The 17,811-nt window shown below is 43.0% G+C and overlaps 1 pseudogene; it reads left to right on the forward strand.

The window, feature by feature from the left end:
- Nucleotides 1-1,936: 1,936 nt before the first annotated feature.
- Nucleotides 1,937-17,600, forward strand: LOC145360410 (putative G-protein coupled receptor 139; annotated as a pseudogene).
- The last annotated feature ends 211 nt before the right edge of the window (nt 17,601-17,811 follow it).

The raw sequence follows: 17,811 nt of genomic DNA on the forward strand, positions 1-17,811 counted from the left end.
TAGGATGCTACTGGGATTTGATGGATTGAGTTATAAGGAGAGGCTGAATAAACTGTGACTTAATCCTCTGGAGTGTAGGAGGCTGAGGGGTGATCTTATAGAGGCTTACAAAATAATGAGGGGCACAGACAAGGTAGATAGTCAATACCTTTTCCCAAAGGTAGGGGAGTCTAAAACCAGAGGGCAGAGGTTTAAGGTGAGAGGGGCAATTGTCCAGAGGGGCTATTTTTTCACACAGAGGGTGGTGAGTGTCTGGAACGAGCTGCAGTTCCAGTTAGTAGTAGAGGCGGGTATAATTTTATCTTTTAAAAAGCATTTAGACAGTTACACGGGTAAGATGGGTCTAGAGGGATATGGGCCAAATGTGAGCAATTGGAATTAGCTTAGGGTTTTTTTAAGAAAAGAGTGGCATGGACAAGTTGGGCCGAAGGGCCTGTTTCCAGGCTGTAAACCTCTATGACTCTATAACTGTAAATGTAATATTCCTCCGTATGCAAAAATCTGTGGATCATGTTTAAGGGTCTGTTCAACGAGTGAGTAGCCAGAGCCTGTTCTGAGAGCAAATTCCAGAAATAGTGTGAAACAGTTCATCTTCAAATCAGTCTGAAACAACTGACGCAGTCACATTGTATTCTAGACCCTCCTGGCAGCAGGAACACCATCTCCCTTTATTAACACACTAAATGTAGCAACAAGAACAGAAAAGTTTACAAGCATTGTGATAATTATGAACTACTAGTGGTAATACCCTCTTTCATATCTCCCAGCTACTGATCAATATTAAAAAAAATCAAAAATCAATTGCAGGACCGCATCACAAGAGTTGAGGAGGAACTTCTTCACTCAAAGGGTGGTGAATCTCTGGAATTCTCTGCCCGTTGAAGTGGTGGAGGCTACCTCGCTAAATATATTTAAGACGCGGGTTGATAGGTTTTTGGTAGGCAAGGGAATTAAGGGTTATGGGGAGAAAGCGGGAAAGTGGAACTGATCCACTTCAGATCAGCCATGATCTTATTGAATGGCGGGGCAGGCTCGAAGGGCTAGATGGCCGACTCCTGCTCCTATTTCTTATGTTCTTATGCTAGAACAGCTGATGTATCTAAATGTTGGGTGTGAACTCAAATACCAATTAATGCAGGGAAGAAGTTTCCTTTGCAGAAATCCCTTTATGGTGGGAGGAATTAATAATATGGGATCAATTAACCTAATAGTTCAGGAAACCTAGAGGAAGGGTAGTGGGATTGACAAAGGAGTGTGAAAGTGTAGATTTTTTACTTGAATAGATACCCACCTGTATTCAATACAGCCAAACAAGCACCCAATCTGATAACTGATACAAGATTAGAGGAACAAGGAATCTTATGCATCAAAATGATCAGGGATATTGGGATTAGAAAATTAAATCTACACATCAGGAGCAAGATTTGCTTCAGCCTGCCAGGGGATGATCACATGTGTAACATTCAATATACCCAACACTTAATGAATTTCTTTTTGGATTTGTGGTAACGAAGCTTACCCAGGGCTGCCCAAAGGTTGGGAAGGACTCTGTTACTTAGAACGTGTAGTTCCACAATTTTACCACAGTGATCAATTACCAGAGGAAACTACCAGATGTTGACATACTGCAGTGGGCATAGATTATTTCTTTGGGATAATGGTACCAGGACGTTCGCGTAAATGGAATTGGAAAATATTACTTATCTTAGAAAGGGAAGCTCATGACACAGCCACTGCTTTATCAATGTGTGCAGTAGTGATACAGAATTGGATGGTGCTGGACTTCATTCTCGAAGTAAGAGGAGAAATATGCACTTAGATTGGATCAAAATGCTGCACCTACATATCATTTATTTCAGAGAATAACCAATCTGGTAACTCATATTCGGAAGGAGGTCGAGAAGTTAGAAAAATCAGAGCCATCCTCTCCGGAAAAATGGACAACAGGATCGGTCGGAATATTGGGAAAGAACATATTAATCAGAGCTACATCTCTTTTTGTTTATTTACTAATGATTATTGTGATTATAATGCTACTCAAATGTTCTTGTGCGACCACAAGCCAGACTATTACAAGAGGAACATCGATCAAGGTAGAAAAGGAAGAAATACCAACAATTTCAACTTCTTTAGATGTTCCAATGTATGATAATAAATACACGAGAGCATTCTTTTAAAACAAGTGGTGAGCGGGCAGACAGACGGACTTCATTCTTCTGATTGCAAGGCCACCTGGGGAGTCCAAACAGCTTTTTTCCAAATAGGACCTGTCAGCACTACAAGTCAGCGAGGTCCATGGTGTGTTAACTTTGAGGATTCCCAGCCCAAACTACAGTGGATCTCTTAAAAATCACTCCAGCTGACTCTTCACCACAGAACAGGAACAAAGAGCCCTCGAGCACTGGTAGGTAGGGAGACGGATGGTCTATCGCCCGGCTCCTTCAACCCAGTGGACTCAGAGAGTCCAATCCAACTGACACCCGCCCATATGTGACAATTTTAACTCCAGCCTCGAACACAGAATAGGGAGGCACTTAGCCCAGCACATCACCTTGAAACATGTGGAGACCTTACAGCTGGGGAATACAGCAGCTAGGTTATATTAGTTAGTTAACTTAATCTGTGTTGTCCAGTTTTTGGATCATGGCAACTCATTCCAAAAATAAATACATTCTATTTCTGAATGGGGTGGCGTAATGTATTTTGCAAGAACTATGAAAGAGCAACAATTGGAAAGACATTAATGTCCCAGAGGTGAACTAAAGGACATAAATTACCATATTTTGCAATGTGCTACTTAATACAGTGTGATTACCTGCAGCACGAAGTGTCACGTCACTTCATTCAACATGTTTCTACAAATCTTCAACAAAATATTCTACCCAACACTTGCCGTCGTTGGTGTTCCTGGTAAGCGATTGTGGCCATTGAATATGTGTACATTTGTTTGTGAACTGCTTCTGGATTCTTCTCTGTGTCAGATACGCTTAACGATAACCTAATGGACAGAGTACAGCAGACCCATTAACAGTGATAACAGCTGATAAAATCAAGCATGCTGAATTATGTTTGTACCTTCATTATGTTTCCACTACTGATAACAAACCTAGTTTATAACTCAGACGATCTCTGAAATACCAAGTGCTTATGGTTAGGAGAAGCCGGTGTCAGTTGAAATTGATGCAGTGAATGGATATGCTTGAGAGTAGCAACAACATAACGCTAAATGTGGAACACTAAACACAGTGGGACCCAAACACCAAATATCATGCATAGCTGGCAGAATGTGTGTGAAGTTGACCGTAAATTACTTTTTTCCCCTGTTATCTGTTCTGCTCCTTGTCCCCTCTGCACTTTTCTTTTTAAATTAGCCATGACAATGCTGTCTTCTGATATACAAAATGTCTCTATAAAATTAAATATTATGGTCTACAGTATCAACCTAATCTGTAATTTCTGAGATTTTGTCAAATAATTCATTGAAGTGTGGACTTTTTTAGGAGGTTGCATTGAGTAATGCTTGTCATAATCTGTGATTCCATTATTTTTCCCAAAACTCATTGTTTTAATGAGTCTAGAATTCTTTGTACTTACACTATCTTCTGTTTGAAGTATAGCAACAACAGTTGCTGATCAGTCCTTTCATATTGTTATGATTATTATGACTGAACAAATAATAATAACCCTTTGCCTCTCTAATTGCTATAATATCTTCAGTAGAAATCCTCAATTGGAAGTTTTCCCTTGTTATCGATTAATTTGTCAACTTTCCACCTTCATTATACTTGAGTTATTGGGTTGAATTGATTTTCTACTAGTTGGCTGTAGATTTCCTCCCCTCCGAATACTTTCTCCTTTTTCAAGCCATGAATGATCCTGAAATGGTTTATTCAGCAATGAAATCTCAAAATTTGTGTTACCTCCATCATTCTGAGCTCAGAACTGTCCTCCAGATGTTCATTTCTATTTCTGTCATCTCTCTCTGTCTCTCTTTGCTGCAGACTCCTGTTAATCCGAGCTTTCAGTAAACTCACAAACGATGGGACGTGCCTCAAAGACACCATGAGGCCCTTTCCTCAACAGTTCCCTTCCATCATTTGCAGCTCAGATATTGCGAGGACAGATCCTCTTCTTTAGATTTATTCACTTTCAATTACCATCTGAACCTTTCCATCTCAAGCAACAACACTCTGGAAATGTGCATCCTTTCAGATTCCGCAATGAGAATTTGGTAGAGGGCCCCTACCTTCAGTATAACTATGTGTGGTCCACATGCAAACACAGGGATAATTTACTCTCAATTTCTCCCTCTGAAACTGTCTGTATGTGTGCTATCGATGTGGCCTTTAGGACAAACGCAGGTACGCTAGCTATCTTGTGCAGCATTCAGTGAGCATTTGCTCCTCGAATCCTCACATTCTTGTTACTGCAATGTACTTATTTTGCTTTGAACTATATATATAACTACATTTGCCTTGAATTTGCCCTCGACATTCTCTTTGCAATGTCCCTCTCTGACAATTCCCGTCCGGTAATCGATGCATCAAATTCCATTCAACATATTTGGGTGTCCACCGATGTAATAAAAAATCTTTCCAGCTCCCACAATGCTGTTCACCATAACACAATAAATTCCACATTCACACATATACCCCTGGGCCCTCCACCCCCAAAATCTTCCTGGAGAAATTCTGTCTCCGTATGCTCCAGTGCCTGTCCCATAATTTCCGACAAATGCTGCCTTTTAGCAAGTATTTCTGCTTTATTCCTGAGCCCAGATTCTTCTTGTTTTCAAACAGGTCCCTGTATCGTGTCTAAGCCAGCTTTCTTATTACTAGTTGCACCCCTTCTGGAGATGTTAATCATAATGTCACCTCATCCATTCCAGGCTACCAGACTCCACGTTCAACACAAACTTTCCACATTTCTTCCAAAATCCACCTTCAGTCGCCACAAAACAAAAATTCTCCCAATCTCACACTTTGCCATCCTTGCCTCAGCCTTTGTCGTTTTAAGATATGACGTATTCATCAAACTGGCAACATACTTTAATGTAATCTCTCAGCGGCCGCACTTGGAGTATTGTGTGCAGTTCTGGTCCCCACATTATAGGAAGGATGTGGAGGCGTTGGAGAGGGTGCAGAGGAGGTTTACCAGGATGTTGCCTGGTATGGAGGGGAGGTCCTATGAGGAGAGACTGAGGGATTTAGGGTTGTTTTCGTTGGAAAGAAGGCGGCTAAGAGGGGATCTTATTGAAACATATAAGATGATTAGAGGTTTAGATAGGGTGGATAGTGATAGCCTTTTTCCTCGGATGGAGAAAGCTAGCACGAGGGGGCATGGCTTTAAATTAAGGGGGGGTAGCTACAGGACGGATGTCAGGGGTAGGTTGTTTACCCAGCGGGTGGTGAGGGATTGGAATGCCCTGCCTGCTGCAGTTGTAAATGCGTCTAGTTTGGGGGCGTTTAAGAGATCTCTGGATAGGTTTATGGACGAAAAGGGATTGGTATAGGCTAGTGGGTCATTGTTTTTGTAACTGGTCGGCGCAACATCGTGGGCCGAAGGGCCTGTTCTGCGCTGTAATGTTCTATGTTAACAGATGAATGTTCACAAGAATATCCATCATTTAAAGTAATCAATTAATTATAGGTTCTTCAAGGTTTGTATAATTTTGGTTCAAATCATCTCATTACTTCATCTATGGGCCGAGCTTATTTTGTTTTATTCATTCATGGTAAATGGATGTCATTGGTGACCAACATTTATTGCCCGTCCCTAATCGCCCTGCACATGGTTTGCCATGCCATTTCAGGGTGTAGCTAAGGGTCAACCACATTGCTGTGGCTCTGGAATCACATGTAGGCCAGACTGGTTAATAATGGCAGATTTCTTTCCCTAAACGACATCAATCAATCAGGTGAGGTTTACTGACAATCAGCAATGTTTACACGGTCACAGTAGATTCTTAGTTCCAGATTTTTTTACTGAATTCAAATTCCACCATTTGCCATGGGGGGACATGAACCCAGGTCCCCAGAACATTCGTTAAGCTTCTGGTTTAATAGTCTAGTGATAATGTCTCTAGGCCGCCCTTCCTGAAATAGAATAGAAACAAATTTAATTTACGATGTATTGAGATGTTCAATTAGCAGCGGACATCTGTGGGAACGAGCGAGGCTCACGGTTGGTATGTTGCCTCCCAGGTGCCAGGGTCCGCGATGTCTCCGGTCGAGTGTTCGAGATCCTTAAGGGGAAGGGGAACCAGCCCCAAGTCGTGGTTCACGTAGGCACCCATGACATGGGTAGGAAAAGGGACGGGGATATAAGGCAGAAATTCAGAGAGTTAGAGTGGAAGCTTAGGGCTAAAACACACAGAGTGGTTATCTCTGGTTTGTTACCTGTGCCGCGGGATAGCATGGAGAAGAATAGAGAGAGAGAACACTTGAACTCGTGGCTAAAGGGATGGTGCAGGAGGGAGGGGTTCAGATACTTGGACAATTGGGGCTCATTCTGGGGTAGGTGGGACCTCTACAAAAGGGATGGTCTGCACCTGAACCAGAGGGGTACTAATATCTTGGGGGGAAAATTTGCCAATTCTATTCGGAGGGGTTTAAACTGATTCAGAGGCGGGATGGGAACCTGAATTGTAGCTCCAATGTACAGGAGGATGAGAATAGGGAGGTCATGGATAAGGTTTCTAGGTCACAGCAGTGTATTGGCAGGCGGGAGGGTGGTTTGAAGTGCGTATACTTTAATGCGAGGAGCATACGCAATAAGGTGGATGAACTTGCAGCCTGGACTGGTGCCTGGGACTTCGATGTTGGGGCCATTTCAGAGACATGAATAGAGCAGGGACAGGAATGGTTGTTGCAGGTTCCGGGTTCAGATGTTTCAGTCAGAGCAGAGAAGGTGGTAGAAGAGGGGGAGGCGTGGCATCGTTAGTCAAGGACTGTATTACGGGGACAGAAAGGACGTTTGATGTGGACCTGTCTATTGAGGTAGTATGGGCTGAGATTAGAAACAGGAAAGGAGAGGTCACCCTGTTGGGAGTTTTTTATAAGCCTCCAAAAAGTTCCAGAGATGTAGAGGAAAGGATTGCAAAGATGATCCTGGATAGGTGCGAAAGTAACAGGGTAGTTGTTATGGGGGACTTTAACTTTACAAATATTGATTGGAAAAGCTATAGTTCAAGCACGTTAGAGGGGTCAGTTTTTGTCCAATGTGTGCAGGAAGGTTTCCTGACACAGTATGTAGATAGGCCAACAAGAGGTGAGGCTACATTGGATTTGGTACTGGGTAATGAAGCAGACCAGGTGTTAGACTTGGAGGTAGATGAGCACTTTGGTGATAGTGACCACAATTCGGTTACGTTTACTTTAGTGATGGAAAGGGATAGGTATATACCGAAGGGCAGAAGTTATAGATAGGGGAAAGGTAATTATGAGGCTATTAGGCAAGATTTAGGATACATAGGGTGGAGTAGGAAATTGCAGGGGCTGGGAACATCTGAAATGTGGAGCTTATTCAAGGAGCAGCTACTGCGAGTCCTTGATAAATATGTATCTGTCAGGCAGGGAGGAAGTGGTCGAGAGAGGGAACTGTGGTGTACTAAGGAAGTTGAATCTCTGGTGAAGAGGAAGAAGGAGGCTTAGATGAGACATGAAGGCTCAGTTACGGCACTGGAGAGTTATAAATTAGCCAGGAAGGAGCTAAAGAGAGTGTTAAGAAGAGCCAGAAGAGGACATGAGAAGACTTTGGCGGATAGGATCAAGGAGAACTCTAAAGCTTTCTATAGGTATGTCAAGAATAAAAGATTGGTTAGGGTAAGATTAGGGCCAGTCAGAGACAGCAGTGGGAAGCTGTGCGTGGAGCCTGAAGAGATAGGAGAGGCACTAAATGAATATTTTTTGTCAGTATTCACACAAGAAAAAGTCAATGTAGTCGAGGAGATACAGGCTTTTAGACTAGATGGGATTGAGATTCATAAGGAGAATGTGTTAGCAATTCGTGAAAATATGAAAATAGATAAGTCCCCTGAGCCGGATGGGATTTACCCTAGGATTCTCTGGGAGGCTAGAGAGAAAATTGCAGAGCCTTTGGCTTTGATCTTCATGTCGTCATTGGCTACAGGTATAGTGCCGGAAGACTGGAGGATAGCAAATGTTGTCCCCTTGTTCAAGAAGGGGAGTAGAGACCATCTTGGGAATTATAGACCGGTGAGCCTTACTTCTGTTGTGGGCAAAGTTTTGGAAAGAATTATGAGGGATAGGATTTATAATCATCTGGAGAGAAATAAATTGATTAGGGATAGTCAACACGGTTTTGTGAGGGGTAGGTCGTGCCTCACAAACCTTATCGAGTTTTTTGAAAAGGTGACCAAAGAGGTGGATAAGGGTAAGGCAGTTGACGTGGTGTATATGGATTTCAGTAAAGCGTTTGATAAGGTTCCCCACGGTAGGCTACTGCAGAAAATGCAGATGCATGGGATTGAGGGCGATTTAGCAGTTTGGATCAGGAATTGGTGAGCTGATAAAAGACAGAGGGTGGTGGTTGATGGGAAATATTCAACCTGGAGTTCAGTTACAAGTGGTGTACCTCAAGGATCTGTTTTGGGGCCACTGCTGTTTGTCATTTTTATAAATGACCTAGATGAGGGTGTAGAAGGATGGGTTAGTAAATTTGCTGACAACACTAAAGTCGGAGGAGTTGTAAACCGTGAGGATGGATGTTACAGTTTGCAGAGGGACATAGATAATCTGCAGAGCTGGGCCGAGAGGTGGCAAATGGAGTTTAATACGGAAAAGTGTGAGGTGATTCACTTTGGTAAGAGTAACAGGAGTACAGAATATAGGGCTAATGGAAGGACTCCTAGTAGTGGGCAGAGAGATCTCGGGGTACATGTGCATAGATCCCTGAAAGTTGGCACCTAGGTTGATAAGGTTGTTAAGGAGGCGTACGGTGTGTTAGCTTTTATTGGTAGAGGGATTGAATTTCGGAGCCGTGAGGTCATGTTACAACTGTACAAAACTCTGGTGCGGCCGCACTTGGAGTATTGTGTACAGTTCTGGTCGCCGCATTATAGGAAAGATGTGGAGGCATTGGAAAGGGTGCAGAGGAGGTTTACCAGGATGTCGCCTGGTATGGTGGGAAGGTCTTATGAGGAAAGGCTGAGGGACTTGAGGTTATTTTCGTTAGAGAGAAGAAGGTTAAGAGGTCACCTAATTGAGGCATACAAGATGATCAGAGGGTTAGATAGGGTGGGTAGTGAGAATCTTTTTTCTCAAATGGTGATGGCTAACACGAGGGGACATAGCTTTAAATTAAGGGGTGGTAATTATAGGACGGATGTCAGAGGTAGGTTCTTTACTCAGAGGGTAGTAAGGGCGTGGAATGCCCTGCCTGCAGCAGTTGTGGACTCACCAACTTTAAGGGCATTCAAATGGTCAGTGGATAGACATATGGATAACATTGGAATAGTTTAGGTTAGAGGGCCATTAGATTGGTTCCACTGGTCGGCGCAACATCGAGGGCGAAGGGCCTGCACTGCGCTGGAATGTTCTATGTTCTATTTTCTTTTTCAGTTCAGCGTTAGGAGAAAATGTCAGATTTACTTGATCAGGTGACGGTAGTCAAAATGTTGCATAATGTTAAAGTGCAACCTGCCATTCATGCTACTGAATAATACAAATACTAAACAATACTGAAGTAATTCATGCAACCGTCATGAAATAAGTCTACTCGTCATCTTCCAGTGCAAGTACAGGAAATGTAAACATGTCCATTAATTTTCACATTTCCACATTCCAAAATGATAAGCTCGCATTCAAAGTAAAAACACGATGTTAATGAAGTTCATTAAATTATCCACAGCAACTATTGGGAGAATTCCATGCACAGATATTTTACCACTTTGCTGATATTCAGTTTGCAAACATTAAACTGTGTTTCCAGTCATTTGTTACTTCAGTTCTGCAATCCACTGTAGTGTGAACGCTCTATCCTGGGCCTCCTGCACTCTGCGACTGAAGCTAAATTATGAACATCATTGGATTTCATTCCTGAACATCTGGTTGTTCATCTGTTAACTAGAATGATGGATACAACATTCCTTCGTTGTTCCATGTTTCCAGCCAATCAACCTCCCCCCCCGCCTCTCCCCCACCCACCCCCCCACCACCCCCCCACCCCCATGCTACGCACTAACAAGCACACGCACCCACACACACACTCACACACACACCCACACATAGATAAACTTTTTACAACTATTTTGACAACCTTGTACATGGGACAAATATCAGGAATGCTTATAAAACCTTTCTGCACAAACCTTGGCTTTATTCTCTCTCCACGGATGCCCTTAAACCTGCTGAGTGTTTTTTTATTCCATAACTTTGTTATTTTTTTCAGATTCGAATATCCACAGTATTTTCATCTTACTTTGTATTTGGGAATTCTTTATATGAATACACAAGCGCAGAGCAGCAGAAATCTAATTCAGGTCACTGTACTGCTCCACCATGCAGTAAGATCGTGGTTGACCTGGTAGTAATGTAAAATCAATACTCCACTTACTCTGATAAAGTTTCACATCCTTGCTCACTAAGAATAAAACAAAAAGCCAGATCTGTATTATAATCATGACAGCTTAATCCCATCCAGGCATCTACACTCACATTTCATCTGTCTGATAAACACAACCCCATCTTTTCACATGCGTGCACTGGAAGCTGGATCTAGCCTCTAACAATGTCTCAACGTCCTATAAAGCCAACTATTAAAGCAGACATCATTATTTTAGTCTCTCACTGGTTCTTCATTTCATGCTATTTCTCTCCTGAATTTGTGGCCTCGTGGTATTCTCAGTGAGCTAGTAATCCAGAGCAGCACTGTCTTTAAACTGGAGGCGTATCCCATTCTTTTATCTTAAACTTCCTGGTTTTGTGGATGCATTCATAAGACTACCATATCATGAGTCATGGGAGCAGACATCAGCCAATCGGCCCACTGCATCTGCTCCTTCAGCCAAAGAGATTATAGCTGATATGAAAACATAATCCTCAATGCCATTTTTCCACCTGGTCTCCGTAACACTTGATCCTCTTTTTAATTAAAAAACATCTGTCTATTTCTCACTTTTAACATCGAAGAAAAACTTGGGCAGGTACATGGATGAGAGGGGTGTGGAGGGATATGGTCTAAGTGCGGGTCAATGGGACTAGGCAGAAAAATGGTTCGCCACAGACAAGAAGGGCCAGAAGGCCTGTTTCCGTGCTGTACTGTTCTATGGTTCTATGGTTCTGTCTTGAGCATACTTAATCCAATCTCTATTAGCCTTTATGGTCAATAATTCCTGAGTTTGACTGGACACTGAGAGAAGACATTCTGTGTTTGTATGTCTTAAATTTGTTGCCCCTTACTCTAAGGTTATACCCACCTGTTCCTAGACTATCTCATCTGGAGAAACACCTTGTGAGTACCTACGCTGTAAAACGCTCTGAGAATTCTCTTTCTCTCAGTCAGGTTCCCTTTCATTTTTCCAAGGTCCAATGGATACAGCCTCAACCCCTCTGCTTACAAATTTCTCAATGTGGAGATGCCAGCGTTGGACTGGGGTAATAAACTGGTGTTGTGAGACTTCTTACTGTACAAATTTCTCTCCATTCCTAGCATTCATCTAATGAGCCTTCATATGATTGGAGGCAGTGCCGCTGTATATTTTGCTGGTGTAATCTAGCTAGCACCTTGTATAATTTTAGCAAGACTTTCCCATTGTTTCACTCTATTCCATTTGAAATAATACAATTGTCCTTCACAATTATCGGCTGTGTACACATGCTAGCTTTGAGTGAATTATTCACAAGGACACCAAACACCTTCTGTGCTGTATCTTTTGGCAGCCTTTTCCAGCTATACTATTCAGCTTCATTATTTTTCCTATCAGGATGCATGACTTCACATTTTCTGACAGTTTATCTCATATTCACTTGTCTATCGGCATACGTGGAATATTTGTAAAATCCTGAACTCTTTATTTCCACCTTTTTTTGAGTCATTTACAAACTTGAAAATGTAACATTCAGGTCCGTCCTCCAAGTGAGCGTACGTATTGCAAACACTTATGGTCACTACACAGATCCCCATGGAGCAGCACTAGTTACAAGATGACAGACTGAAAGCATTCCTCGAATACAAACGCTCGGTCTTTTATTGGTCAGCCAAGCCTTTCTCCATGCTAAACCCAGCAACATGTGCTCCTTGCTTATTAAGTAGTGTGCTGTACTTTATGAACCTATTGTTTTTATTGGAAATCCAAAGATATAGCAATTATTGATTCCTCTTTATCTATTCTTTCAGAACCCCCTCAGAAGTGTATATATTTTAATGCAAGGTAGATGAGCTTAGGGCGTGGATTGCTGCTTGGGATTGTGATGTGGAGGCCATTACGGAGACTTGGATGTCTCAGGGACAGGACTGGGTACTTCAGGTGCCAGGTTTCAGATGCTTCAGGAAGGACAGGGAGGATGGCAGAAGAGGTGGTGGAGTGGCACTGTTGATCAGGGACAGTGTCATGGCTGCAGAGAAAGAGGATGCCGTGGAGGGACTATCTACAGAGTCTCTGTGGGTGGAAGTTACAAACAGCAAAGGGTCAAAAACTTTGCTGGGTGTATTCTATAGGCCACCCAATAGTGACAGGGAAGTTGAAGTGCAGATAGGGAAACAGATTCTGGAGAAATGTATTAATAACAGAGTTGACGTGATGGGAGACTTCAATTTCCCAAACATCGACTGGAATATCCCTAGGGTAAGGGGTTTGGATGGGGAGGAGTTTGTTAGGTGTGTTCAGGAAGGTTTCCTGACACAGTATGTGGATAAGCCTACAAGGGGAGAGGCTGTACTTGACCTGGCACTGGCGAATGAACCAGGGCAGGTGATGGATCTCTCGGTAGGAGAGCATCTTGGGAATGGTGACCATAATTCTATCTCCTTCACAATTGCATTGGAACGAGATAGGATCAGGCAGGCTAGGAAGGTGTTTGTCTGGAGTAAGGGGAGATACGAAGAAGTCAGGAAGTTACTTGGACAAATAAACTGGAAGGAGGCGTTCTTAGGGAAAAGTACTGAAGGAAGGTGGAGGATATTCAAGGAATGTTTGTCTGGAGCTATGCGTGACAAGGGGGTTTTGGTAGGTCGAGGGAACCATGGTGCACGAAGGCTGTGTTGAACCTAGTCAGGAGGAAAGGGAAGGTGTACAAAAGGTTCAGGGAACTTGGAGAGGTTAAGGATCTTGAGAAGTATAAGGACTGTGGAAAGGAGCTTAAAAGGGAAATTAGGAGAGCCAGAAGGGGTCATGAGAAGACCTTGGCAGGTAAGATTAAGGAGAATCCCAAGGCCTTCTATAAATATGTGAAAGGTAAGAGGATGAGAAGAGAAGGGATAGGACCTATAAAAGGTGAAGGGGGAATGAGGAAGGGGGAAGAAGAATGAGGGGAGATCTCATTGAGACGTATAAGATGATGAATGGGATGGATAGGATAGAGGTGGAGAGACTCTTCCCGCTCAAAAAAGACAGTAGGACTAGGGGGCACAGCCTCAAGATAAAGGGGAGGCGGTTTAGAACGGAGTTGAGGAGGAACTTCTTCACTCAAAGGGTGGTGAATCTCTGGAATTCTCTGCCCGTTGAAGTGGTGGAGGCTGCCTCGCTAAATATATTTAAGAAGCGGGTTGATGGGTTCTTGATAAGAGAGGGGATTAAGGGTTATGGGGAGAGGGCGGGAAAGTGGAACTGAGACACGACAGATCAGCCATGATCTTATTGAATGGCGGGGCAGGCTCGAAGGGCTAGATGGCCTACTCCTGCTCCTATTTCTTATGTTCTTATGTTCTTATGAAAGGTCTGTGTGGAACCAGAAGAAATGGCAGAGGTGCTTAATGAGTACTTTGCCTCAGTATTCACGGTGGAAGCTGATCTGGGAGATTTTGCCACGGATTTGCAGCAGATGGAAAAGATTGAGTCTGTGGATATTAAGATGGAGGATGTGTTAGAGCTTTTGAATTCTATCAAGATAGATAAGTCGCCGGGATCAGATGGGATATACCCCAGGATACTGTGGGAGGCGAGGGAAGTGATTGCAGAGCCCCTGGCGATGATCATTGCGTCGTCAATGGAGACGGGAGAGGTTCCGGAAGATTGGAGGATTGCGGATGTAGTCCCTATTTTCAAGAAAGGGAACAGAGATAGCCCGGGAAATTACCGACCGGTGAGTCTGACCTCAGTGGTTGGTAAGCTGATGGAAAGGCCTCTGAGGGACAAGATTTACGACCATTTGGAGAGGTTTGACATGATCAGGAATAGTCAGCATGGATTTGTCAAGGGAAAGTCGTGCCTTACGAACCTAGTTGAGTTCTTCAATAATGTGACTGAACACATTGACGAAGGAAGTGCCGTGGACGTGGTGTATATGGACTTCAGCAAGGCGTTTGATAAGGTCCCCCATGCAAGACTTCTTGAGAAGGTGAGAGGGCATGGGATCCAAGGGCCTTTAGCCTTGTGGATCCAGAACTGGCTTGCCTGCAGAAGGCAGAGAGTGGTTGTGGATGGGTCTTTTTCTGAATGGAGGTCAGTCACCAGTGGAGTGCCCCAGGGATCTGTTCTAGGACCCTTGCTGTTTGTCATTTTCATAAATGACCTGGATGAGGAGGTGGAAGGATGGGTAAGCAAGTTCGCTGATGACACGAAGGTCAGTGGTGTTGTGGATGGTGTGGAAGGATGGCAAAAGTTGCAGCAGGACATAGATAGGATGCAGGACTGGGCGGAGAAGTGGCAGATGGACTTCAACGCGGATAAATGCGTAGTCGTCCATTTTGGCAGAACCAACGGGATGAATGAGTACACTATCAAGGGCAGGAGTCTTGGTAGTGTTGAGGAGCAGAAGGATCTTGGGGTCCGGGTCCACAGGACTCTTAAATCGGCCTCGCAGGTGGAAGAGGTGGTCAAGAAGGCGTATGGTGTACTGGCCTTCATAAATCGAGGGATTGAGTTTAGGAGTCGGGAGGTAATGCTGCAACTTTATAAGACCCTTGTCAGACCTCATTTGGAGTACTGTGCGCAGTTCTGGTCGCCTCACTATAGGAAAGACGTAGAAGCTATTGAAAGGGTACAGAGGAGATTTACAAGGATGTTGCCTGGACTGGGAGGCATGCCTTATGAAGATAGGTTGAGGGAACTGGGTCTCTTTTCCCTGGAGAGACGTAGGTTAACAGGCGACCTGATAGAGGTTTATAAGATGTTGAGAGGAATAGATAGGGTGGATTCTCAGAGGCTATTTCCCCGGGTTGAAATGGTCGCTACGAGAGGACACAGGTTTAAGGTGCGGGGAGGAAAGTACAGAAGTGATGTTAGGGGTAAGTTTTTCACTCAGAGGGTGATGAGTGAATGGAATCGGCTGCCGTCAGTGGTGGTGGAGGCGAACTCGCTGGGGTCTTTTAAAAGACTTCTGGATGAGTATATGGGGTTTTATGGGATTGGGGGTTATAGATAGGTGTTGATGTGATCGGCGCAACTCATGGGCCGAAGGGCCTGTTTGTGCTGTAGTGTTCTATGTTCTATGTTCTAAAAGTTGAAAGCCATGATTTAGCCTTGATGAAGTGTTGTTGATTCGTATGACTGTGTTTGCTTTATAGTGAATGCATTGGTGTTAATTTCATTTTTGGTTTTCAACTGAAAAACACACACATACCTATTTGTTCTATCTGGAATGGGGATGGAGAATACTCAATACTGCTCTAATTCTGAGAATGCACTGTTCCTCAGAGTGTGGGTGGAATTACTTACCCTGGGAAACATTTGATTTGGCAAGTTATTTTATATCCATACGTGAATCTGGATCTAAAAGTTGAATGTTCTTTGTGATGTTCACATTCCTGGATTGGATACAATCTTCTGCTGTGCATATCTAACCAAGCCCTGATCTCTATGTGTCCGAAACTAGAACAGAAGACATCATGGAGATAATACAAAGTACCATGTGTCTAATTCTACACCTACTGATTGGGTTAAAAAAAACATTCTGAGGGTGGCAACCTGGAGGTGGTCTATTCATGGGCATTATGTGCCATTAGAGTGATCCAACAAGGCGTGGGTTTATTTCTGAGTAGAATGTGCCTAGGCAGTGTCTGCGTTTGCATCTCGTACTTCCTTATCTTCACTATCACTGTAAACGATCTGGCCACAAGACGTGGGGGAGAATTCTTTGAGAATGCGATAACCGCCTGTTGGTTGCAAGTGCTGAAAAGTTAGTCCAAGTTGGTATCAATTCAGGGTATTTATTGGGAGGATGTGTGGCTTAGCTGATGCCAATCCTAGGTGTTGCCCGGTACACTTTGGTGTTCAATATCAAAATGTGAGTTGTCATATGTTAACTCTGTCAAAAACATTAAATCAAATTCCAAACTCATCGAAACATTTGAATTATCAACCAGCCTCCTCCTGTTAGCCTTACTTCTGCACCAACTGTTTTAAACCTTTATTTGGTGTGGAATGGAGCTAAGTGGATCGAGTCCTCGTAGAGATTTTAAAATATTAAATTCTGACTAAAATGTTTAGTGCGAAACTGCTTTCCTTAGTGCCTGAACCAGAATGCATCATTAGTAATACTGAACATTGTTTTCTCCCGTCTCTGTTTTACAGTTAATTTACTGGCCATTCTGGTCCTGTCCCGGAATAAATGTGGCCTCTCCATCTGTACAACTCACTACTTGCGATGGCGGCAGCTGATCTACTCGTCATTATTATTGTGGTTATACTGACCACCATCAATGAATATTATTTTCCTATTAGTTTCCTGTACATCACACCTGTGTGTAGCATTAAATCTGTCATGATGGGTGCAGCCACAGATTGTTCCGTCTGGTTCACTGTAACATTTTCTTTCGATCGATTTGTGGCCATTCGTTGTCAGAAGTTGAAAACAAAATATTGCACTGGCAAAACTGCGACAGTGATTCTTGCACTGACTGGCATTCTGCTCATTTTAAAAAACATTCCTTTCTACTTTACAAAGGACCCTATATTTGTATTCAGAAATGTGCCGTGGGGCTGTCAAACAAAGCTAAGCACTTTCACTGACCCCATTTGGGTTGGATTTCAATGGTTTGATAAGGTTGTGACTCCATTGCTCCCGTTTGGTTTAATTCTATTGATTAATGCTCTGACAGTCAGGCATATTTTAATAACAAGTAGAGTCCGTAAGGGACTGATGGCTCAGCGTAAGAATGGAAATAACAGTGATCCAGAAATGGAGAGCAGAAGGAAGTCTATAATTTTACTCTTCACTATATCTGGAACCTTCATTCTCCTTTGGTCGCTCAATGTTGTAAAATTTATATATGTTAAGGTCATAGGATTATTTTCCATTACTGATTCTGTATATATATTACAAGATGTAGGAGGTACGATGCTCAATTTAAATTGCTGCACAAACACACTTATTTATGTGGTCACCCTTTCCAAGTTCAGAGAGCAAATGAATTTGGTGTTGACATATCCTCTCAAAGCAATTGTACAGAGACTCAGCAAAATGGGAAAATTCTCCCGATGACTGATGGTTGACTCAGTGGATGAGCATCTTCAGACACTCACGATGATCCACTTTTGACAAGAGATAAGCTTTTTCCCATCACTGTGATAAACTTCATTCAAATATGTTCATCCAGTGTCTAACATGTAATGTCAACAAACCAGGGAGCAAGAGAACATGACCTGCCAACTTATGAGTCAATCACACATTCTGAGCAAATCAGTTGTCACAT

The sequence above is a fragment of the Carcharhinus amblyrhynchos genome, chromosome 31, assembly GCF_965287045.1.
Source record: "Carcharhinus amblyrhynchos chromosome 31, sCarAmb.v2.hapA, whole genome shotgun sequence".
NCBI lineage: Eukaryota > Metazoa > Chordata > Chondrichthyes > Carcharhiniformes > Carcharhinidae > Carcharhinus > Carcharhinus amblyrhynchos.